Source organism: Schistocerca americana, chromosome 2 (genome assembly GCF_021461395.2).
Source record: "Schistocerca americana isolate TAMUIC-IGC-003095 chromosome 2, iqSchAmer2.1, whole genome shotgun sequence".
NCBI classification, from domain to species: Eukaryota; Metazoa; Arthropoda; class Insecta; order Orthoptera; family Acrididae; genus Schistocerca; species Schistocerca americana.
Genome location: NC_060120.1, coordinates 134,603,742 through 134,631,306, shown reverse-complemented (window position 1 = coordinate 134,631,306; position 27,565 = coordinate 134,603,742).

Here is a 27,565-nt window from a genome sequence, read left to right as displayed (position 1 = left end):
GTCAGTCATTATAGGACTTATTAACGTACCGTTCATTACAGGTACTGTTTTGCCCGAAAGTTTGGCACTAACAGAGAATTTAGGATGTCCTTCTACAGGTTAACTGTAGAGACATTAAATACGGTTTCGTGGCATGCTGCGAGTAGAATCGAGCGTCTTTTTCAGGTTACGTAACATTCGTAGTTCTACCTTCCCTATGTGTATTACGTCGTCCTTATCACTAGAAAAAAGCATTACGTCTAATAGTCTTTCAAACCCTGGCGATGCAGACGGAATATTCTGTTACTTTAAAAATTCCCCGACAGTAAGGTTTAATTAGAGCACCATCAAAACATTCCATTATCTGAATAAGCCGTAAATCAGTAACGGCTAAGCAAGGAGGTAATACGAAGAAACTGTGACATAGTGTAATGTTTTTCGTATCGCAATTATACTCAGTCATGAGTCCTCCGTCCTTCATGTATAAAGAAACTTCTTTCCTCTACGAATTTTTATTTCACGAATATTGTCGGCAAACAAATAATAGCAATAAAATAAATGTGTAAATGCAATAGCGTATATGACGGGACCTACTTTAAGAAAAGCAGCTGTTGAAAGAAAACAGCCTCTAGTCACAAATCTGAGTACTCGGTCTAAATTGATAAATTCACTCCCACATACACCAACTGATTAAGCTGAACTGTTCTTGAGCTTACGTTAATGGGTTACTGTTTAGCCTCGTATGCTGCTGTGAAGTATGTATTAAGTAATAGAGTACATAGTAAACAAACAAAAACGGGTCTGTTATAAAGAATAAATCCCAATCACGTCTATTTAATGTTGTTAAGGCCTTCGGTCAGTACACCATGATTTAGGACACGGTTGACACAACACCGAATAATATTAACGCTCATGCTGAAGAGAGTAGACCTCAGCTGGTCTACTGAACAAAAGCATTAACGACATTAAACGGATGCGATTGAAACTTATTTTTGTATAAAACATATAGCAATCACTGCAGTTGCATAGACATTATGTCAAAAAGTATTAATTAAAAATAGTGTGTAAAAGGAGCTTCACGTATATCCTGTAAACAAATGAAAAGAATGAATACAGGAATAAATCTCTATTTTTAACTGTTCCATCCGAATTCAGTATTCTTCAGTATTCTTCGATGTACAGGTCTGTTATGTAACGTAATTAATACAAAACTATTGAGTAAAGTGGTATCTATGGTGAACCCAGACATCACGGACAAAATTAAGGAGTTATAATATTCTTGACGAATCAAATTTACCAAGATCGCTCGTAATTGTTTTTATTACTGTTAATTGTTTCGACAGATCTACATTGTCATCATCGGGCTTTGTGACATTATTAGATGTACGTAGTATTGTTGCATCGACTTGGACCAAAAAGTGATAGGGAACACCAACATGTCAGTACCACTATTATTACAGTTTGAGGCAATATCGATATGTGACTTTCAGGTTAGTAAAAAGCATGTACAAAGAGTAATGTTACAAGATCTGATAATGACAGCGTAGATCCGTCGAAATCGGTAATAGTAATAAAAAGTATAAATTTTCTTTACTTTAGGTCTGTGGTCACAATTTTTTTGTCATCATCCTACCTGTTTCGGTCTATAATGACCATCTTCAGATCTGTTTTATAAAAACATGTCCTAATGTACTGCAGCCATAGTGGTATCGTCAAATGTTAACACAAAATCAGCAACATTTGACGATGCCACTATGGATCCAGCATATTAGGACACGTTTTTATAAATCTGAAGATGGTCATTGTAGACCGAAATCACTAGTCTGGTGATAAGAAATTTTGTGACCGTGGACATAAAGTAAAGGAAATTTATTCTATATTCGTGTCACTGTTTTATTCGCGGCTATGTCGCAGCTTGTGAGTAATAAAAAGAATTACTAGCGTCTTGGCAAACTTGGTTCTTCAAGAATAATATATCTTCCTGATCATCCCCAATGCCTGAAGCAGTGTCAAAAAAAAAAAAAAAAATGGTTCAAATGGCTCTGAGCACTATGGGACTTAACATCTGAGGTCATCAGTCCCCTAGAACTTAAAACTACTTAAACCTAACTAATCTAAGGGCAACACACAAATCCATGCCCGAGGCAGGATTCGAACCTGCGACAGTAACGGTCGCGCGGTTCCGGACTGAAGCGCCTATAACCGTTCGGCCACTCCGGCCGGCGAAGCAGTGTCAAAGATACATAAAATTAGGGACGTTTTTCAGGTATGTTTTCCGAGTATTGTAATGTAAGCGACCTGTGTGTCAATGGGTCTCTTAAGGCAAGACATTCATAAAACATACCTGAAGAACTTTGGAAACTTTGTCGACGGATGTCGCGTTTACACCGAATAACACAAGGTTCACTTAATACTGCGGAAACATCGATAGCAATTTTGTATGTGCGTCTAGATGTCCGAATAGGTATCCAGCAGGAGGGATGCTGCAACCTGTTCACTGTTCGTCAGTTGTGATATTCCTACGTCAACGTAGCAGTGACTAATTTTCTAGCCGGGAACTAGCGCACAGAGCTGAATGAAATGAAAGACACAGTGACAGACGTGATTCTAACCACGAAGACAATTTAAGTGTTCCACGGGATTTTAACTCTACAAACTGCGTCCCAACGTACGGGAGCGGCCAGCCTCCCCCGCCGCCCCCCCCCCCCCCCCCACCCCGAGGGATTATACGATCTTGTAAATTTCATCCGCAGCAGAGTTTTGTTCATTTACATATAAATGACGGCGCGTTATTAACTTTTGCTCGGACTCGGCATTAATCTGCTGTTTTAATTAGGGTGTCCGCCGCGGAGCGCTCTGCCGGACAGACCGCACGGCCCCCCACGTGTCGCCGGCCGCAAGAAGCGGCGCCATACGCCGTTCCCTCCGCCTCCACTGCCCCCGGAACTCCTGCCACCCTCGCAACTCTTACTGCGCCCCCGACTCTTGCCGACCCCGCAGCAGTCGCTGCCAACGGCGTCTCCATTTCCGTGTAACCCGCCTCACTTTCGTGTTCGTAACTCCGATGGCGCAAGTGGCGTTGACCAGCTTGCGCACGCACGTCGTTGTTTACAACCAATTTAAATGGCTGCTACAAAGCCATTCGGTCCCACTCCTCACAACATTCTATCTGCTACTGCGAACCAATTTTATTACAAAAATATTTTCTTATGACTGCGCCCAGTATCTTCGATAAACACCAGAAATGGGAAATGGCATCACGTGACTCTGCAAGTTGCCGTTAAAAGCATTCTTAAAAGACGTCCGGTTTACGTCAAAGACCATTTTTCAGCATAGCCAAGGGTAAACCAAAACTACATTGAACAACAATGACGTCGAAAAAACTGGTTATCCGCGCATTGGACTAGCACACTGAGAGACACGTAGAAACTTAATTTTGCATATAGACAGTTCTTCAATTCCACGAACCGAGAATCTCGATCAATTTTTCCTGTTATCGACATCAATACTGGTAAGATATCGATCCCAGGGATTCCAAGATTTTCTAGAATGTTTTGATTTCAATAATACGAATGTGTCATAAAGTAAGATGTTCAAATGCGTATGAATTCCTAAGGGACCGAACTACTGAGGTCGTCGGTCCCTAGACTTACACACTACTTAAACTAACTTACGCTAAGAACAACACACACACCCACGCGCGAGGAAGAACTAAACCTCCAGTGGGAGGGGCGGCGCAATCCGTACATGACGTCCTAAACTGCGCGGCCACTCCGAGCGGCCGACATAAAGTCATGCAGGAAGTAGGCGCCCATTATTGTAATAATGATTAGATCTCTGTTCAGGCTGACTGTCGCAGCATAGTAAAAGTTAAACATCAGGCAAGGAATGACTTTACTGTTGATATGACGCGTTTCGGAGTTTATGCATCATTAGACTAGTCTGCAAATGTTTGTTTCACATGCAACTTGAAACGCCATATCTACGTCCAGTAACCGCTCCTGGGTATCTGAAGGTGGATAAATTCCGAAACGCGTTATATAATCGATAAAGTCATTCGTTGCCTGATGTTTTTTTACCTTTGCGACCCAGTCAGTTTTACTGCAGAACTACTGTTTTAATTTCAAGTTCGAAATCGGATAAAAATGACAAAAGAAATATTTTTCCTTATGATATAATGACAGATTAACAGTTTCCGGATATTTTCCTTTACTTTTTCTGTGAAACGTTGTTTCTTGCCAAATTTCATGATTCTAGGTCAACGGGAAGTACCCTACAGGTTTTGGTGAGTATGTTTGCGAGTATCAAAATATGTGACATAAATGGCCGTACCTTTCGATTACATTGACTTAGAAGTTTAAGGTTTTACACCGCTAAAACGCTACACACATCTTTACTTGAAATAAATTTCAACTTGGTTCGTCTGTCCACTCCCGAGAAAAAAATGTTTTTAACCGGCGGACAGACAAACATATGAACAACATACAGATCATATTAGGGTTCCGCTTTTAACGACTGAAGCACGAAACTCCAACAAGAGCAGAAACTGAATTGGTAACCGTTTAGGGAGTAGAATATCCTTACATTGTACAGAATATGTCAATGACAACCTTATCGATGATAAATTGTTCGATTATGTTATCACTAACGAATTATGTACCATAATAATATGTTTCCGGTTGACATTTTGACACTGTGCTTCTCTTTCGGCGTCATTGAGGTATAGATTGTTCGTGCTGTCAATCCAAGTTGTGCTGTAAAGTGGTATTTTACTTAAAGCGGACCCCTATTAAAGAATACTCGTACTTTTAACACCAGCTAATTGTGATACTTGATGTTATTACTAGAATTTTAGAGCCTTGTTGCCTGAATTAAACTAGATAAGTGACCTTACCTGTAAATCAGAAATTGATGAGAAGGAAAACTAACATCGATTAGACAAAGAAAACTGACACAGCCTCGCGTGCAATGTTCAAAAGATTTGGAAATTTATGCTGGAAGTTCTGTAACATAGTACTTAAAGGCATGAACTCGTAGGCACCTCTTCCTATTAATGTTCTGGAAACCTAAGTTCTGGATAAGCTGAAATTTTCTCCTTTAAGTAAAGGTTACAAATATTTATTACACACTAGCAAAACTGGTGGACAATTACATCCAGGAACATAAACGACGACAGTTCACTGAGCGCTTAGTAAATATTCTATCCCCATCCGCTTTTCGTCTTTCCTAACGATTCGTTCTTTTGTCACAAGCTTCGTAATGTCGCTTATGTAATATATTTATGAGCAAAGATTTTTGTATATTAATGCGTGTTATGGACAGCTTCTTCTCATCAGGCTGTATTTCTGCTAAAAATAAGCAGAAGACCTCTTTGAAACATCCTTCATTGCACAGAGCAGTTAACAGCTAACTTTCAACATCACGTTCATAAAACTTTTAAATTTGTACTAAGTTAACTTGTAGTTATCCTAGGAGTTAAAAATTTAATGCTATTTTGTCGAAAATTGATATTCTGAGCCAGTGGCTTTGTATAAAATATAGGTTGAGTCTTACAGAGAAGACAACAGCAACGGGAACTAGAAGTCTGGAGATGAACCTTTCGGTTCGAAACCGATATTGGGACTATTTAAATACATAAATAGCACTGTAAAATGTGTCTGTATGCTATTGTCTTTTCTGTAAGAGTCAACCTATAAGACATTTAATATTCTGTGATCATACAATCTTCCTTTCCATGCTGGTGTCGACAAGGTTGTAAAGCATAATTTAGTATTTAGTTACTTAGTTAAATATTTTGTTAATCTTGGAAATGACAGCTGCTTCGTATTGTGATTCCTTATTTATTTCCCAATTGAGAATCTAGTCACGAGAAATCAATGATGTGAAGCAACGGTGGATTCAAAGTGTTAACATTTTCTTTCCCTTCTTTATTTGTTTAAAAACTTCTCTGAATCCTGTGTACTACGCAAAAGAAGTATATAAACCACATGGAGATTAAATATTAAAGCCTCAGACGTAGCGATATTGCTTATAAATCTCCACTATGGAAAATAAGCGGTGTCAGTGTAGAGGTACATTATTAGCCGAAGCAAGCTTTGATACAAAAATTTAAGTATAACGCACTGCGCAAATTTCATTGTCATATTGTTAACGCGTTGCCCAAAATTTTGTCAGAATTTAGTTGTAGACGATAAACAGTTGTAAACATGGAAGGTAAACAGGTGTAAAGATGAAGGATTTCAACAAATTTTACCAAGATATCACTTCGTTGCGATATTGTTGATATTAATAGCTGGGATGGAGTGAAGGGCAGACATTTTAGCAGTAAACTGCAGCCACCTTCGCTTTTGGCAAAAACAGATAACCTGTAGGACGGCATACTTAAATCTATAGCTGTACAGGCAGTAAAATTTTTCTGCTGCACAGTAGTATATCCGTAATCAACGAAGTATTCCAAATGAATCGCTCTCATAATGTGTAAAAACGTTTTCTCTTGACAGTAATCATGTCATCGACATTATGAAAAGACATTGATTTTAACTGCGGAAAATTTATCACATCGTCATCGCTAAATGACGAGTGACTATATCGACACATATTTTCAAACAAGTATTACAAAAGATCAATTTACGTTCTGCACGTTTAAAGTGTTAATGAAGAGTTCAAAATACACAGGAAAACCAGGACATTTGTAAGTAAGTAATTATGCGTAGATGAAACATCTACTATAGTTGAGTGGTATCTAGTGATGAATTTGTAAGTTCCTGCGTAAAATACTTATATTGTAGTCGCACTCACAGTTAACTTGAACCGTCATTGGTGAAAGCTAAGGCGATGTATAGGAAGTGAGAACTCAGACTATTTGACTAGAATTCGTTTACGTTTGTTTTAATTTCCGAACATAATCCTCTCACGAATATTGTAAAAGTTCTGTACCTACTAACACGTACACAGGCACACACTTAGGCACACGCACACACTTTGGCACATGCATACACAGATTATCTGCATAGGAATTCAACAACAGGGTGCAATACTTTAAACACTGTACCATTATTTACACCGTGGAAAAGAGCTGATGATGTTATTTTCTGTATATATCCGTCCACCATCGTACAATATCTAAGAAACTTCATGTACCGCCTGACTGTTATTTTATTTATTGATTTTTCGGCCAGAATTTTGATAGGTGTGCTCTGCTCAACTGATAACTCATCAACTAATTATTAAGTGCGTCAGTAAGCATTTTCTAAGGTTTAGAGTACATCATGGTCGTCTGAACCGTCTTTACTTACACATTCTTATGCATCCTAATGTCAAACATCTTCGCGTACTTCACGTTGCCTCTTATGCCTAAAATAGAATATGTAAATATGGCTGGCACGAGGACGATATACTTTTGGTAATATCTACATCTACAAGGATACTCTGCAAATCACATTTAAGTGCCTGGTAGAGAGTTCATCGCACCACCTACACTATTCACTATTATTCCATTCTCGTATAGCACGCGGAAAGAATGAACACCTATATCTTTCCGTACGAGCTCTGATTTCCCTTATTTTATCTTGGTGATCGTTCCTCCCTATGTAAGTCGATGTCAACAAAATATTTTCGCATTCGGAGGAGAAAGTTGGTGATTGAAATTTCGTGAGAAGATTCCGTCGCAACAAAAAACGCCTTTCTTTTAATGATTTCCAGCCCAAATCCTGTATCATTTCTGTGACATTCTCTCCCATATTTCGCGATAATACAAAACGTGCTGCCTTTCTTTGAACTTTTTCGATGTACTCCATCAGTCCTACCTGGTAAGGATCCCACACCGCGCAGCAGTATTCTAAAAGAGGACGGACAAGCGTAGCGTAGGCGTCTCCTTGGTAGGTCTGTTACGGTTTCTAAGTGTCCTGCCAATAAATCGCAGTCTTTGGTTTGCATTCCCCACAACATTTTATGTGTGTTCCTTCCAATTTAAATTGTTCGTAATTTTAATACCTATGTATTTAGTTGAATTTACGGCTTTTAGATTAGACTGACTTATTGTGTAACCGAAGATTAATGAGTTCCTTTTAGCACTCATGTGGATGACCTCACACTTTTCGTTATTTAAGATCAACTGCCACTTTTCGCACCATTCAGATATTTCTTCTAAATCGTTTTGCAGTTTGTTTTGATCTCCTGATGACTTTATTAGTCGATAAACGACAGCGTCATCTGCAAACAACCGAAGACGGCTGCTCAGATTGTCTCCAAAATCGTTTATATAGATAAGGAACAGCAAAGGGCCTATATCACTACCTTGGAGAACGCTTGAAATCACTTCTGTTTTACTCGATGACTTTCCGTCAATTACTACGAACTATGACCTCTCTGACAGGAAATCACAGATCCAGTCTCATAACTTAGACGATGTTCCATAAGCACGCAATTTTACTACGAGCCGCTTGTGTGGTACAGTGTCAAAAGCCTTCCGGAAATCCAGAAATACACAAAAATTAATAAACAAGTTGATTTGACATTGACGCACTTCATAGTGAGATATCACCTCGAGAATAGCAGACATGCCGAAATCGCGATCGCGAAGTAAATCAATTCAGCAAAATCCGAGGAGGAACATGTTGCCCGTTTCTGGACGAGAATTGAATATGTGTTCCTGAATCACCACAGCATTTGATGCTCAGCGCTCTGGAGGACCATATAATCAGTGACTACTCTCTGTAAGCACAAAAAAAAAAAAGACTTGCTACCAGGGCGTCTTGTGAAATGCTAATGAAATTATCGACTGGTGTGAAGACAGTTTCAGTCACTGGAATTAGTTGATTCCAATAGTTCGCTGTGCTTGACTGCAAGAGTTTCATCGAAGTAACAGTTTTACGTTTTCGCAATAGCTTTATCACTTCGTTTATACTCTCGCTTTCACTTTTCTTATATAACACTGCTCTTGGTTATTGTTTGCGCAAATAACAATAATTACGAGATCGAACTCTGGTGTAGTTCCTCACTTACGAAAAATGTGGTGGTTGCGAAGAAACATGTTACAAGGGTAATGTGTGATGTCCACCGCAAAAGATCTTGTACACAACCCTGCAAACAGTTACTCATAATGACAACAACCTATAACTACCTTACGAAGTTTGTTCTCAATAATCTGGCATAGTTCAGAAACAACAGAAACATGCATATATGTATGACTTACGCTCTTCACTGTGGCGGAGGTAGACGTGAGATATTCAGCCATAGAAGCAGCTTTGGCCACCCACCGAATGGTGTAAATAATTTAATAAACGAAATCAAATCTGCAAGTATCTTCCACTGTGCATAGCTATTAGAATCTACACCCGTTTTATCCTGCTTGCAAGTAGTCGAACATTAGTCTTTCTCTCTAGTTTTTGTCCCTCACACTTTTCCCCATCATCAAATTGATGCCTCCAGGTATGCCCTAGCAAATAACCACTTCCTTTAGCCAATTTGCGCCAGAAGTTCATTTTCTCCACAATTTGTTACATTAACTCCTGATTGGTTATACGATGTACTCATCTAATCTTCAGCATTATCCTGTAGCACATTTCAAACGTTTACATTCTCTACTTTTCTGAACTGCCTATCGTCCACTCTTCATTTCCATACAAAACTACACTCCAGACATATAACTTCAGAAGAGACTTCCTAACATTTCAGTTTAATTATGTTTCTGATTTGCATAAAAACAAATCCGGCTTTTGCATTTGAACATTTGTTTTGCTTTAAACTAACGTATTTCTCCTAGGCCTCATCAGTTGTTTACATTTTTCTAGCATGAACAGACCAGGAATGTTTGGCCAAAAACAAACAAATTAATTACTTGCAAAGAAGGATTTGTTCTTATCTAGAGGATGTCCAAAGAAGACAGCGACAAACCTTAGTGACAGGTTCCTCAAATCTAAGCAAGAAAATAAAAGGGTTTAATTAACAAGGACTCTAAAGCGCATAAGCGCATACCTTAAGAGACATGAGCACTGGTTCGTCTTCGGTATTATGAAACATATCTCTTCTACTACAAGTTCTGCGCTTTTCACGTCTTGGGAGGAGTTAGTATGGACCAAAACAAGAAAAACCCGTCTAGCAAATTTAGGCTCCAAAATACACACATTAAGAGCTATGAGCACTTATTTTGTAGAAGAGATGTATTTCACCCCATCGAAGTGCTCGCAGCTGTTACGGTACGTATTTTAGACTCCTTGTTTACTAAACATTTTTTTTTCTTGTTCTGGTCAATACTTCCTCCTCCCAAAATATGGAAAGCGAAGACCTTGAGGAGAAGAGATCTGTTTCACAGCATCTAAGATGAACAAGTGCTCATACTTATTAAGGTATACACTTTACAGCTCATGTTTACTAGACATTTTTACTTACTTCCTTATAAGGAACCTGTCCCTAAAGTTTTCAGTGATTTTGTGGGACACTCTGTACATGAAAAGTGTAACTGCAAATATTAACAAAGTTTAAATGTATATTCGATGTTAACAAATTCTTCTTTTTCAGAAATGTTGCTCTTGCTGTTGACTGTCTGCATTTTATATCCTCTCTACTTCGACTATTACGCTGCCCAAATAATGAAACTCATCTGATGTTTTAGAGGTCTCATCTCTGAGGTATGGCCAGTTTAATTCGACTATATCTACATCTACATTATTACTCTGCAATTCACATTTAAGTGGTTGGCAGAAGGTTCATCGAACCACAATCATACTATCTCTCTACCATTCCACTCCCGAACAGCGCAGGGGAAAAACGAACACCTAAACCTTTCTGATCGAGCTCCGATTTCTCTTATTTTATTTTGATGATCATTCCTACCTATGTAGGTTGAGCTCAGCAAAATATTTTCGCATTCGGAAGAGAAAGTTGGTGGCTGAAATTTCGTAAATAGATCTCGCCGCGACGAAAAACGTCTTTGCTTTAATGACTTCCATCCCAACTCGCGTATCATATCTGCCACACTCTTCCCCCTATTACGTGATATTACAAAACGAGCTGCCCTTTTTTGCACCCTTTCGATGTCCTCCGTCAGTCCCACCTGGTAAGGATCCCACACCGCGCAGCGATATTCAAACAGAGGACGAACGAGTGTAGTGTAAGCTGTCTCTTTAGTAGACTTGTTGGATCTTTTAAGTGTCCTGCCACTGAAACGCAACCTTTGGCTCACCTTCCCCACAATATTATCTAAGTGGTCTTTCCAACTGAAGTTGTTCGTAATTTTTACACCCAGGTACTTAGTTGAATTGATAGCCTTGAGAATTGTACTGTTTATCGAGTAATCAAATTCCAACGGATTTCTTTTGGAACTCATGTGGATCACCTCACACTTTTCGTTATTTAGCGTCAACTGCCACCTGCCACACCATACAGCAATCTTTTCTAAATCGCTTTGCAACTGATACTGGTCTTCGGATGACCTTACTGGACGGTAAATTACAGCATCATCTGCGAACAACCTAAGAGAACTGCTCAGATTCATTTATATAGATCAGGAACAGCAGAGGTCCCAGGACGCTTCCCTGGGGAACACCTGATATCACTTCAGTTTTACTCGATGATTTGCCGTCTATTACTACGAACTGCGACCTTCCTGACAGGAAATCACGAATCCAGTCGCACAACTGAGACGATACCCCATAGGCCCGCAGCTTGATTAGAAGTCGCTTGTGAGGAACTATATATGAAAAGGAAAAGTTAAGACAATCACTGTTAGCATCTCGCCACATTTTGGACTGAAAAAGTGCACCGCTATCGTAAAATTGACTCGCTTCACATAATAGAGCGGGGTCTCATTTATGATAGGTGGAATGTAACTAAACTGGACGTGACGCTCGAAGGCTAGTGCAATCGCAACCACAACCTAGTTCACACTCGGTATTGCTTATGGCGCTGTGATTACCCTGGTGAACTCCCCGCGGCTGTCACCTCAGCAGGAGGCGGGGTCGCGGGGTGGAGGCGGCGGGCAGTGGGGGTGGCGTCGGTGTGGGCGTCGGCGTGGGTGGCGGCGGAGCGGCGCGTCACATGCCGGGCGGCCGGCGTCGCGCACACGCTACGCACGGGATACGCACTCGCGCTGTCACGCGCACGCGCACACGCACACGCGGGGCTCGGCGCTGGCGCTCGCTGGGCTGTGTGCGGCCGGCGAGGCGTCGGCCAGCTGACTGAAGGCCGGCCGGCCGAGGCGCGCGCCCCGCGCCGGGCCTGCGCCACAGACGCGGACGCGGCCAGTAGCTGGCTGTGGCTGCGGCTGCGGCTGGGACGCCGCGCGGCGCGGCCAGGCAAGGCAAGGCAAGGCACAGCGCGACGGCGGTCGCCTCACCCAAGTCGCCGTCGCGAACGCCGCCGCTCCCACACACACACACGCACACACACACACACACACACACACACACAGACAAACACACACACACTTTGCTATCTGACATTGTCCTATATACATTACCGATCTACACTATTGGCCATTAAAATTGCTACACCAAGAACAAATGCAGATGATAAATGGGTATTCATTGGACAAATACATTACACTAGAAATGACATTTTCACGCAGTTTGGGTGCATAGATCCTGAGAAATCAGTACCCAGAACAACCATCTCTGGCCGTGATAACGGCCTTGATATGCCTGGGCATTGAGTCAAACAGAGCTTGGATAGCGTGTACATGTACAGCTGCCCATGCAGCTTCAACACGATACCACAGTTCATCAAGAGTAGGGACTGGCGTATTGTGAAGTGCCAGTTGCTCGGCCACCATTGACCAGACGTTTTCAATTGGTGAGAGATCAGGAGAATGTGCTGGCCAGGGCAGCAGTCGAACATTTTCTGTATCCAGAAAGGCCTGTACAGCACTTGCAACATGCGCTCGTGCATTATCCTGCTGAAATGTAGGGTTCCGCAGGGATCGAATAAAGGGTAGAGCCACGGGTCGTAACACACCTGAAATGTAACGTCCACTGTTCAAAGTGCCGTCAATGCGAACAAGAGCGACAGAGACGTGTAACCAATGGCTTCCCATACCATGACTCCGGGTGATACGCCAGTATGGTGAGGACGAATACACGTTTCCAATGTGCATTCACCGCGATGTCACCAAACACTGATGCGACCATCCTGATGCTGTAAACAGAACCTGGATTCATCGAAAAAAATGACGTTTTGCCATTCGTGCACCCAGGTGCGTCGTTGAGTACACCATCGCAGTCGCTCCTGACTGTGATGCAGCGTAAATAGTAACCGCAGCCATGGTCTCAGAGCTGATAGTCCATGCTGCTGCAAACGTCGTCTAACTTTTCGTGCAGATGGTTGTTGTCTTGCAAACGTCCCCATCTGTTGATTCAGGGATCGAGACGTGGCTGCACGATCCGTTACAGCTCTGTGCATAATATGCCTGTCATCTCGACTGCTAGTGACACGAGGCCTTTGGCATCTGGCGTTCCGTATTACTCTCCTGAACCACCGATTCCATATTCTGCTAACAGTCATTCGATCTCGAACAACGCGAGCAGCAATGTCGCGATAGGATAAACAGCAATCGCGATACGCTACAATCCGAACTTTATCAAAGTCGGAAACGTGATGGAACGCATTTCTCCTCCTTACACGAGGCATCACAATAACGTTTCGGCCGGCCGGTGTGGCCGTGCGGTTCTAGGCGCTTCAGTCTGGAACCGCGTGACCGCTACGGTCGCAGATTCGAATCCTGCCTCGGGCATGGATGTGTGTGCTGTCCTTAGGTTAGTTAGGGTTAAGTAGTTCTAAAGTCTAGGGTACTGACGACCACAGATGTTAAGTCCTATAGTGCTCAGAGCCATTTGAACCATTTGAACAACGTTTCACCAGGCAACGCCGGTCAACTGCTGTTTGTGTGTGAGAAACCGGTTGGAAACTTTCCTCATGTCAGCACGTTGTAGGTGTCGCCACCGGCGCCAACCTTCTGTGAATGCTCTGAAAAGCTAATCATTTGCATATCACAGCATCTTCATCCTGTCGGTTAAATTTCGCGTCTGTAGCACGTCATCTTCGTGGTGTAGCAATTTTAATGGCCAGTAGTGTAGTAAGAGACATGGATTGGTTGTAGATGGCCGGCTACGACTCTGCACGGCGGAAATGTCGACTGGATGACCAAAGGTGGTGGCTTGGCGCACTTTGTCCATATGGAATAATCTCTTTCATTCTCAAATGCCATCACCGCACTTTCTAGAATCAGCTATGTTTCATGTAATCGACAGTAGAGTGTATGATGACGACTTGACGTCTGGAGATTTACTTCTGGTGATAAGACTCGAAGCTAATAAACAGTAATTGGCACTGATGTGCCAAAATAATATGACCACTTTGCACCGTGAGAATGAATGCCGCCTGCTAACGCTGCACGGCCTTGATGCAGTAAGTAAAGTGTATAAGCCGAGGTGAAATAGAAGTAACGCATCTAAAAATACCAGGTGTGCCATTCTGGACTGTTCTTGAAGGTGCAAACTTTTGGACTCCCATTTACTTCCGCCTTATAGCCTCCTTCCTCAGCCATTACTGATATGCCGCAATCAACCACGACTGCTCCCAGATATTTCACTCCACCAGAAGTCTGCCTCAAGGCTCTGTCCCATACCCCGACTTCTAAATCCCGTACATCGCTAACAATCATCTCACCACCCCCCCCCCCCCACCCCCTCCACCTACCTCGTGCCGTACATTGACAACACCACCAACCTATCCACTCACTGCACCCTCTAACATCACCTGACCTCAGTCCCTTAGTCAAGTGACTTAGCCGGCCACGGTAGCCGAGCGGTTGTAGACACGTCAGTCCGGAACCACGCGGCTGCTACGGTCGCAGGTTCGAATCCTGCCTCGGGCATGGATGTGTATGATGTCCTTAGGTTAGTCAGGTTTAAGTAGTTCTAAGTTTCGGGGACTGATACCTCAGCTGTTAAGTCCCATAGTACTTAGAGACATTTGAACCATCAAGTGACTTAATAGGTGGAAACTTCAAGCAAGCCACCATCTTAGGTCATACCACTCGACATTTCCGTCTTGCAGACTTGTAGCTGTCTATATGCAACCAATCCCTCTCTCTTTCTAGCACAGTAAAGTATTTATGACAATCCCTTGACAGAAAATAAACACCAAATGCACACCTCATTACCACCAAACACAAAGCCTGTACTGAGTGAACACTAACATGGTGCATCTGGAATCTACATACTGTTATCTTATGCTCACCTATAAATCTCCCATCTGCCTCATCCCAACTTACACTATTCCCTGGATCTCCATCTACCCTACATTCAACAAGTCCCTTAAAATATTGGAAAGGCATGCAATCCACCTGATTTTCGCTTCGGCCTGACACCACCAATACACTTCCTATAACTTCTTCTTCTACACACCCTGCTGCGCCACTACATCCATACTCCATCTTCGAGCCTTATCCATCTTCTCCCACTGAAACTGTCACCAAATCCCATTGCTAAACAATGAAATCAATCCCAGATATATCCCCATTTCCCGCTGCAATCACAATGCTCCACTTACACCAGGCATTCATTTTTCTTCCTCTTCCTCCTCTCTCCTCCGCCTCGTTGTCTTTTAGTAGCTACCTACGATTCTGCGGCACCTCAGAGTCGTGGTCTCCATATCAGTCATATCACTTCCCTCATGACCACGATCATTTTCAGGCACCACCAGCATCATTATAGCCATTCGCCATTAACGTAACCAGTGACTGTATTTGAATTATTATTTAAAAGTGTATAAGAAGTTTTAAACTCATATAAATTACCCATCGATGTACTTTTCTTTCTTAAAAAAAAGTTATTTAATGTCATCTGCTTTATGTATTTGAAAACTTCTTTTGAATATGTAAAACTGTTGGCTGAAGAGTGGTTTATGTCCCCTGCCAGTCTACTGTTCATGGAAAATTCAAATAATTAAAAAGGGGGAAAAGAGAATCACACACTCCTCACATCCTCTCCCAACGAGTTTTCAACCGCTTCCTTCTCCTAGACAATGAAATCCGTCCTGACGTTTATCTGTCCTACCAACTATAGCTCTACCCGAACCATCCCATCAAATCAGGGCTCCCCTCTTTCCCGTTATCTTCCCTATCTTTCGCTCCCCATTTTTCCCTACTCCTTTCTCCCTTTCTCCTCAAAACTACTCCTCCATTCCTGCCCTTCCAGCATCCCCTCCTACTCCATCGATACTATCCGTCAGTTCTCCACATTTATACTGACAGCCTCTTACCTTACTCAACATTTAACGTTTACCCTCCAAAAACAGACCATCCTTATCCCAGGGCAAGTCCTTCAACTTGTAATGACAGTGCAGTGCGTCATTTTTGAAATCACCATTTTTACAACAAGTATTATTATTATTTTTAAATGTATTCCTGCTGTTTCAGTTTTATCTTTAGTTTCTTTTTTTTTAATTTTAAAAATCTAAGAAAATCTAATTTCTTACACTTAAAAACTACATTACTTTCATCCTTTACTTTTTTTAACTCATTTCTAATTATCTCAACGTTTAATTCACTGTTCTTCGGCTTTGTGCATTTACTTATCCTCTGTCTAGAGAGCAGGTTGATTCTACCCCTAACAGCCAACCCCCAGCCCATAGTGTGTGAGGGTGTTGGAACAACACTAAAGAACAAAAAGAAGCGCAATCATCCTGCTACGATGCTGGTTGCAAGTGAGAATATCAGCTGAGATCAGCGAGTTTGACAAACATCAAATGGTTAAGGCAAGGTGCGTGAAACAAGCATCTCAGAAACGGAAAAACTCATCCAATGTTCATATGCTACTATTGTGAGCATCTATGGAAAGTGGTTTAAGGATGGTGATACCACGAGTTGATACCAAGGTGTTGGACAGCCATGCGTCACCATATGACGTGGAGGTCAGAGGCTTCCCCATTCTGTAATGCTATAGGCTGCGATCTGCGGCAGATCTGACGACAAAGTACGGTGTTGCTGCAGTCACAGGAGTTTCAAATCATACCGGTTACCAAACAATATTGAATGTGGAACTCTTTTACAGACTCCTTATCAGACGATCCATACGTGTTCCCAAGCTGACCCAAGGATGTAGATTGCAGTGAAAACGAGAACTTTGAGATTTAAACGTGCATCAATGGAGACAGGCTGTCTGGTTTGATGAATCACGTTTGTTGTTACACCATTTCCATGGTCGTGTCTAGATACACTGTCATCTACGCGAACGGTTGCTCGAAACATGCTCCGCGTCACGAACAGAGGCCGACGGGGGCAGTATTACGCTAAGGTGAACGTTCACCTAGGCTTCAGTAGGACCTATGGTAGAAACAGAAGGCACCACGTTAGCTGTGGACTATATAAACGTTTCTGCGGACCTCCTGCGTTCCTTGATGGTTGATTTCTTCCCTGACGGCAAGAGAATCTTGCAGCAGGGTAACTGTTCGTGGCATAAGGCCAGAGTTATGCTACAGTCCGCAGTTGTTTGAGAACAGCGACAGGGAACTCACATTAATACATTAATATCTTTGGCACCAAATTTACCTCATCTGAACACAACAGGACACGTATGGGAGGCATGGAGCCCAGCGCCACGCCGACAAACATGTAGCCAGTAATTTACGTGAATGGTGTACTGTTGTGCAGACAAGTGATCCATATACTTTTGCAAACCTACCAAGCACATGTTGAATCCATGCCACCCAAAATCACTGCTGTATTTCTTTTCAAAAGTGGACCAACACGGTATGAGGCTCTTCATTCAGGAAAGGTATGTGGGAAGAGAGACTATCCAAACTTTCAAATATTCAAATGTGTGTGAATTCCTAAGGGACCAAACTGCCGACGCCATCGGTCCCTAGACTTACAAACTACTTAAACTAACTTATGCTAAGAACAACACACACACACATGCCCGAGGGAGGACTCGAACCTCCGGCGGGAGGGGCCCCACAATCGGTGACATGACGCTTCTAAACGCGCGGCCACTCCGCGCGGTGAAAGACTATCCATAAACCACCAAATGAGCTCTACTTTCCCTAATTTTCTCGCCGTGTACATTTCGTGAGACTTATGCGAGAGGAAGCAATATGTTGTCTGTCTCTTCTGGAAACGTACGTTCTCGAACTTTAAACAGTAAACCCTGCGCTACACCTCTCTTACAACGTCAGCCACGGAGTTTTTACGAGCATTTCCACAACGCTTTCGTGCCAATTAAACGACCCCTTGACAAAAAGCACCGCTCTTTGCTGCACCTTCCCTACCTCGTCCATCAATCCAACTTGATATGGCTCCCAGACTGATTAACAGTACATATGCAACAGAATCGTTTGTCTTTAGGAGTTGTTGAATAGCAGCATCCTCGAGCTCATTTACATTGACTTTTAAATTTATATCAGTCAATATCAGTCAGACATCAGATGAAGACAAAAAGAAAATATTTTAAATAATGAGGAAGTTATGGGCAGACAGAAGAGAAAAACACCCTTCTTATAACAAGAAATTATAATAATCCTTGTATAACCACTGTATTTATGAATTGGTATATTGTATTATTATTTAACTGAATTGTAAAGGGCGTTCAGAAAGTCTCCCCGCAGTGCCGTATGATTGTTAGCCGCGCGTGCCGTATTCCGCAGTGAATATACCGAAATGAAATTCAGTGAAATACAAGTTATTAATTTTTTGAATATTCATTTTTACTTACAAATTTTCACATTAAATGTTGAAAGTGTCGTCCCCTGTTGTTGAATACACAATTCAATTCGTCTAATCATGTTTCCAAACACAAGCTGTAACATTTCTTCTGTAACAGAAGCAGTGAAAGTGGATATTGCAGTTTTCAATTCATCGATCGAATTTGGGCGGATTTTATAGACAGTTGCTTTCGCTGCACCCCAGAAGAAAAGGTCAGCTGGTGTTAGGCCAGGCGATCATAGAGGTCAAAGTCCCTGTGAAATTATGCGATCACCATAAACATCAGCCAGCAGTGACATTGAAACGCGAGCTGTACGCGCGGTTGCACCATCTCCTTGAAAATAACCGTTCAGTATTTCACTTAACACAAGTCCTCCTATGAATGGGTACAGAAAAGCACTGCAGTATCTTTGTGCGTTTATTGTTTCGATGAAAAATATGGGACCCACAATCCCACGTCTAGAAATTGCAATCCAAACTCCTATTTCCACAGAATGAAGTGGTTCCTCATGAATTCACGATGGATATGCAGTACTCCACATAGGAGAATATTGCGAGTTCATGTACCCAGATAAATGAAACTACGCCTCATCAGTGAAAAACGTTTCATTAAGAATATCCCTTCCATTTTTTTTAACGAAATTTTTGAACCATTGACAATAATGCAGTCTCTTGCCATGATCAGTATTTTTCAGTTCTTGCACGAGAGTCATTTCGTATCGGAAAAGTACTAATTTTTTCCTTGCAGCTGTGTGGGCTGTTCCGGCACTAACATCGACTTCCTGGGCGAGTTTTCTTACTGACATGTTCGGACTCATGGACATTTAATCGGAAATATCGAGTAATTTATCCTCAGAAAAAACGCTAGGACGACCACTCCTCGGTCAATCTGTCACTGAACCCGTACTTCGAAATTTGTTAATCAAATCTCGCACAGTATCGCGATGTGGGAGTGTTTGTCTATGTGAAAACTGAATTAAACTTTTGACGAACTGAAACCGTGTATTTGCCGCCAGCTCTGAGCACTTGTTCGACTAAAAACACACATTATTCAATGGTTAGCATTTTAACAGTGACAAAAACGAAACAAATGAACAAAGGAACTAAACTTAATCGTTCACATCAACACGTAACGACACACACCAACGATGCTACTGACGCTGGCGAGATGAACGAAACAGCGGAATGTTGGGAGAGTCCACTTGAAGGGAAGTAACCCAAGCAGGCGAACAATCATACGGCACGCGCGGCTAACAATCATAGGACACTGCGGAGAGACTTTTTGAACACCCCGTATGACGGAACAACAAAAACTTGTAAAAGCATTTGTGTAATTGACTGGAGAGGTCCAATAATAACAATAATCAGGAAACGCACACACAATTTTTATTTATTGGCTATACCGGTTTCCACCTTCTATTCCTCATCAATAGCCCGTAAGAAATGTTATGTACTACTGACAGTTACCTTAATGTCGAAATCAGTATATACAGTAAACAGAAATTGTGTGAGCGTTGACTGATAAAAACTTCATAGTCACAATGAAGAACTGGGTTAACAAGGTTTTGTAACCCACATCTTTCACGAATGAAGTACGCTTCCTTTCAAATTCTTCCAGTAAATCTCAATTTGACATCTGCTTTTTCTGTTACTAGTTTCATATGGTCAGTCCGCTTCAAGCAGCTAACGATAGTTACTCATAGATATTGGACGGTAGTTACTGTTTCCAGTGCTTTGTCGCCTATAATGTAATCGAACGCTAGCGGATCTCTTCGCCTGTTTATGCGGAAAACGTTAAGTTAATTTACGTTCAGGGTCAAATGCCAAACTCAGTACCAGTTGTCAATCCTCTGCAGGTATTCCACACTTCGCTGCAGTCTTCTGCGTTGTAACCAGGGCCATACGGAATGATGGCGAGACAGGCGTACAGGCAAAGGGCTCAGGGCTAGATGGGGCATAAAAACTAAACAAAAGTGAAAGAAACAGGAAAGAAAGACGATTTAAAGTCAGACGTGGAGCGGGTGCTGAAGTGACGATTTTTTCCTATTTCTGCCGGCTGAGCACTGCAGCAAAGTGCGACGGTGGAGAAAGCATGCATAAAACGTGGGGAGTGTATGTAATCCATGAACAGCATCTCACAGACTCTCACATTACACACTAAATAGTAAGCACATTGTTCTCAGATTTTTTTCCCTTCCCACTCCCTCCACCCCTCTGAGTTAGTCCAAATGTCCAGTCTAAAAAATGATGGGAAACTCAAAAACGGCAAGAAACGCAAAATAGCATCATTTTGATGAGTCAAAAATGGCATGAAATTAAAAAATTCAAGATATGTGTCTAGTGCTAAACACAGAATACAAGAAGACAGACCTGATGGATACTGGCTCAGCCTGCATGGTTGTCAGATTTCCCCGGTCCTACATCAGAACCTAGGATTGGAGACCTGGAGATATTTGTCCAACCTGAATGAGTGCCAGATCTCATATGTTCTTAGTTTACAATCCTAGCCCAAGTGAAAAATGGGGAAAATTATCAAAATTGGTGGAAATTCAAAATAGCTTAATTGTGCTATGCCCATATGTAATATTTAAACAATCTACCATCGCTCTGCCATCACAGCTTACTACCCTTAAGTTTTGAAACCATGAGCTGACTGGCCTTAAGTTTAAGTCAACTTGTGCTATGCTCATATTTAATGTTTCAACATTTCCAGTAGCATGGAGTCGACTACATCTGTATTTAAACAAAAATACCTTTCAGCGTTCTGCATACAAACTCCTGTTCAGCGATGTATATGTGTGAGCGCCACCATTCAGTGCGGCTGGCCACCGCAAAGTCCCAGGCCACCATCTGTATCACACTTTAAGTGTGGCCACTAGCTGTCTCTACCACGCTGTGCCACGCTGAGTCAGGTGTCATGCTTCGATTCACAGCCACTCAGCAGGTCACTATGTGTGTGACAAGGCTTCAGCTGAGACAGTTCAGTACCCACATACATCACTGCAGTGCCAGTGCATAGCCATTGTGACATTGAGCTCGGCGGCGTGTGACTCAAGCAGCAGGCGTTCACACACCAGATCACGTTCTCTGGCAGGTCCATACTTGTTTTGTTTATCTATACTAATCGTAAGGAAGTTTTTTTCCTTGCTGGTTGGACAGTGGACAGTGGCTCAGGTCACTCTCTTGCGCTTGGGATGGAAAACTTCCCCCTAAAATACAGAAGAATCAGCAGTGATTAATGGCATAAGGATGCAGACAGCATTACATGTGTATCGACGGCCTGTAACTGAAAAGTGTCATCATGATCTCTTCATCTGCAAAAGATTCCGGATTACTCCCCCATTCCGATCTCTAGGAGGGGATGGTCAAGGGGGAGGTAACGAACTAAAGGATAAAGTTCTGTCAGTTGGGGTGTGAAGTGTCAGAAATTTGAACTTCGTAGGAAAGCCAGAAAATCTGAAAAGAAATATGCTAAGGCTTAATTTAGATATGGTGAAATGGAAAGAATAAATAGAATTCTGATTAGACAAATACAGGATAATAACGACAGCAGCATAGAGTGGTATAACAGGAGTGGGATTCGTTATGAATACGAAGACAAGGCGGAGTGTGAGTTACTGTGGACAGTCCAGTGATACGGCCATTCTCAGCAGAGTCGACAGCACACCGACGCCGACAACAATACTTTAGGTATCGGCGCCGACATTGCAGGCGGAAGAAGAAGCGATGGAGAAAGTTTATGAATGTATTGAACGGGTAATTCAGTATTTAAGGAGAGATGAAAGTCCGATAACCAATGAAGAAAATAGTTCACATGGCTCTGAGCACTGTGGGACTCAACTTCTGAGGTCATCAGTCCCCTAGAACTTAGAACTGCTTAAACCTAACTAACCTAACGACATCACACACATCCATGCCCGAGGCAGGATTCGAACCTGCGACCGTAGTGGTCTTGCGGTTCCAGACTGTAGCGCCTAGAACAGCACGGCCACTCCGGGCGGCTAACCAATGATGATTGGAATGCGATTGTAAGGGAAGGAGTAGAAGAATGGGTTACCTGAGGATATGGGCTTGATAGTAGAAATGGGAGAGGAGAAAGCCTAATAGAGTTCTGTTACAAATTTCAGCTAGTAATATCGAGTAGTCTCTTTAAGAAACCCAAGTAGAGAAGGTATACATGGAAAACGCGTGGAGGCGCTTGAAGAATCACACTGGATAACAAAATGGTCAGACAGAGATCCTGAAATGAGATATTGGATTTTATAGCGTAGCTAGGAGCAGATATAGACTCAGATCTCAATTCAGTAATGATGAAGAGTAGACTGAAGTTAAAGAAACTCGCACTGAAGAGTCACCGTGGAAGGAAGTGGGATACTGAAGTAATGAGGAATAATGAATGACACGCATTTGGAGTTCGCTAAAGGCGTGGACACTCCAATAAGGAGTACTCCAGTAGCCAGATCATTTGAAGATAAGTCGACACCTCTAAAGAAATGTAATAACATGTTTTGGAAAGACAAACTTAGGTACTAGAAAGATAACTGTGAAGAAACCTTGGGTGTCAGAAGAAATAATTCAATTGATCGACAAAAGAAGGAAGTATAAAAGTGTTCAGGGAAAGACAGCAACACAGTAATACAAATCAATTAGTTTGAAATAAATAGGAATTGCAGGACGGCAATGGGAAATGGATGCAGGAAAATTGAGAAAGAATCGAAAAAGAACTAGTCGTCAGAAGGCTGAACTAAGCGAATAGGAAAGTCAAAAACACCTTCGTTGAAAGTAAAAGCAAGGGTGGCAACCTTAAGAGGGCATTGGGTACTCTGCTACTAAACGCAGAGGAGAGAGCGCATAGGCGGAAAGAATACATCGAGGCCTCTACGAGATGGAAGAATTTTCTGATGATTTGATAGAAAAAGACGTTGCAGTGATGTGGAAGAGATGGGGTATCCAGTATTAGAGCAACAGTTTAAAAGAAGACTTGAGGTCAAATACATCAGAAAGAATAGATAACACTAGATGAAAATTTGCTAAAATCATTGGTTGCAATGGGGCTGGGGGCGTACCATCAATCTTTCGGAGAAAATCATCCACACAATTCCGGAGACAGCAAGAGTAGTCAAGTGAGAGAACTATCGTACTCTTAGTGTAACAGTTCGTGTATCCAAGCTATTGAGAAGAATAGTATACAAAAAATTGAGGATCCGTTAAACGATGATCGGTTTGGTTTTACGAAAGGTAGATCCATTAGAGAGGAAAAACTTGACGTTGCGCAGAATAATGCCAAGGAAGACTAAAGAAAAATCACGGCACGTTCATAGGATATGTCGACTTGAAAAAGGCGTTCGACACTGGCAAACTATGCAATATGCCCGACGTTTTGAGAAAAATTGGAGTAAGCTGTAGGGAAAAACCAAGTATACACTGACATGACAAAAGTCATAGGATACCTTCTAATATCTGTAGGACCTCCTTCTGCCCCGCGTACTGCAGCAGCTCGACGTGGTATGGACAAGTTGTTGGAAGTCCCTGCAGAAATACAGAGCCACACTGCCTCTGTCCATAACAGCTAAAGTGTAACCGGTGCCGTATTTTATGCACTAACTGACCTCTGGAATCTGTCCCCTAAATCTTCGATGAGATTCATGTCGGGCAGTATCGGTGGCCAAATAATTGGCTCGAACTGCCCAGAATGTTCTTCAAACCATTCGCGAACAAATGTGGCACCGTGACATGGCACAATGATATCCCAAAAATGAAGTCCACACATGGCTGAGAATGGTCTCGAAGTAGCCGAACGTAATTTCAAGTCAGTTGTCGGTTCAGTGGGACCAGAGTATCCAGTCCATTCCGTTTAAACACAGCCCACACCATCACGGAGTTACCGCCAGGTTGCACAGTGCCTTGTTGACAAATTTGATTCGTTGGGTCTGCGCCACATTCGGGACCCATCTCACCATGCCACAGTCTCCCAATCGTCTAGTGTCTCGCCAGATGATGACGTTGTGTTAACAAAGACACTCGCGTCGGTCGTCCGCTGCCATTTCCCTTTAACGCCATATTTCCCCGCACTGTCCTAACGGATACCTTAGTTGGAAGTCGCACATTGATTTCTCCTCTTGTTTCACACAGTTTTGCTGTTAACGCTGAAAGCTCTACGCAAACGCTACTGCTCTTTATAGTCAAGTGAAATCCGTCGGCCACTGCGTTGTCCGTGATGAGACGTAATGCCTGAAATTCGTTAGCCTCGTCCCACTCTTGACACTGTGAATCTTGGAATATTGAATTCACTAACGATTTCCGAAATGGAGTGTCCAATGCTTCTAGCTCCAACTATCATTCCGTGCTTAAGGTCTTAATTACTTCCGTGTGGCCTTCACCACGTCTGAAGCCTTTTTTCATGAATCATATGGGTACAAATGACAGCTCCATCAATGCGCTGCCTTTTCATTATACCTTGAGTAAGTGCATATCACTATCCAATGACTTTCGTCACCTCAATGTATACAACATGTGCAAGAACCAGGATGGAAAAATAAGAATGGAAGACTAAGAGAGAAGTGCTAGGATTAAAAAAGGTATACGAACAGGATGTATTCTTTCGTCCCTGCTGTTCAATCTACACATGGAAGAAGGAAACAAAAGAAAGGTTCAGGAATGGGACTAAAACTCAGGGTGAAAGGACGTTAGAGATGAGATTTGCTGATGACGTTCCTGTCCATAGTGTGGATGAAGAAAAATTACAGGATCTGTTGAATGAAATGAAGAGTCTAATGAAAACAGAATATACACACATAAAAAAAAGGTTTTGCATCACCCCGGTTCCCAGAACTCTTAGACGTTAACTGTGGATATTGTATCACAGACACAGTGTCTTTGACTGTTCAGAGACGTCACCAAACCCGCCCAAAGATGTAAACAACCATGCCTGAGCAGCGCCTATTAGACGGAGGAGGTCCGATAGCCGATCAGTTCCAGTCATTCCACCACGAAGGAGGTAGACGGCTCGTGTTGTCTGTAGTCCAACCTTGACTAGACGGTCAATGCCACGGTTCGATCGCGTCCGCATTGTTACTTCGTGCCGGCCGACGTGGCCGTGCGGTTAAAGGCGCTGCAGTCTGGAACCGCAACACTGCTACGGTCGCAGGTTCGAATCCTGCCTCGGGCATGGGTGTTTGTGATGTCCTTAGGTTAGTTAAGTTTAACTAGTTCTAAGTTCTAGGGGACTAATGACCTCAGCAGTTGAGTCCCATAGTGCTCAGAGCCATTTTTTTATTTTTTTTATTTTTGTTACTTCGTGCCAGGAAGGGATCTCAACAAGGAAAGTGTCCAGGTGTCTCGGAGTTCGAATATAACGAATAATGAATTTCCTTGAGACAGAGAAGCTGCTGTCCATGCATCAGTACGGCTTTAGAAAGCATCGCTCCTGCGAAACGCAACTCGCCCTTTTTTCACATGATATCTTGCGAACCATCGATGAAGGGTATCAGACGGATGCTATATTCCTTGACTTTCGGAAAGGGTTTTACTCGGTGCCCCACTGCAGACTCCTAACTAAGGTACGAGCGTATGGGATTGGTTCCCAAGTATGTGAGTGGCTCGAAGACTTCTGAAGTAATAGAACCCAGTACGTTCTCCTCGATGGTGAGTGTTCATCGGAGGTGAGGGAAGTGTGGTAGGTCCGCTGTTGTTTTCTATTTACATAAATGATCTTTTGGATAGGGTGGATAGCAATGTGCGGCTGTCTGCTGATGATGCTGTGGTGTACGGGAAGGTGTCGTCGTTGAGTGACTGTAGGAGGATACAAGATGACTTGGACAGGATTTGTGATTTGTGTAAAGAAAGGCAGCTAACTCTAAGCATAGGTAAATGTAAATTAATGCAGATGAATAGGAAAAAGAATCCGTAATGTTTGAATACTCCATCAGTAGTGTAGTGCTTGACACAGTCACGTCGATTAAATATTTGGGCGTAACATTGCAGAGCGATATGAAGTGGGACAAGCATGTAATGGCAGTTGTGGGGAAGGCGGATAGTCGTCTTCGGTTCATTGGTAGAATTTTGGGAAGATGTGGTTCATCTGTAAAGGAGACCGCTTATAAAACACTAATACTACCTATTCTTGAGTACTGCTCGAGTGTTTGGGATCCCTATCAGGTCGGATTGAGGGAGGACATAGAAGCAATTCAGAGGTGGGCTGCTAGATTTGTTACTGGTGGGTTTAATCATCACGCGAGTGTTACGGAAATGCTTCAGGAACTCGGGTGGGAGTCTCTAGAGGAAAGGAGGCGTTCTTTTCGTGAATCGCTACTGAGGATATTTAGAGAACCAGCATTTGAGGCTGACTGCAGAACAATTTTACTGCCGCCAACTTACATTTGGCGGAAAGACCACAAAGATAAGACAAGAGAGATTAGGGCTCGTACAGAGGCATATAGGCAGTCATTTTTCCCTCGTTCTGTTTGGGAGTGTAACAGGGAGAGAAGATGCTACCTGTAGTACGAGGTACCCTCCGCCACGCACCTTATGGTGGATTGCGGAGTATGTATGTAGATGTAGATGTAGATGACTGAACCAAAGCGATGTTGTTCGTACATGGAGGAGATACAGAGAGAAAGGAACTGTCATGACATGCCTCGCTCAGGCCACCCAGAGGCTACTACTGCAGTGGATGACCGTTACCTATGGATGGCTCGGAGGAACCCTGACAGCAACGCCACCATGCTCAACAATGCTTTTCGTGCAGCCACAGGACATCATTTTACGACTCAAACTGTGCGCAAGACTGCATTATGCGGAACTTCACTCCCGACGTCCTTGGCGAGGTCCATATTTGCACCACGACAACATGCAGCGCGGTACAGATGGGTCCAACCACATGCCGAATGG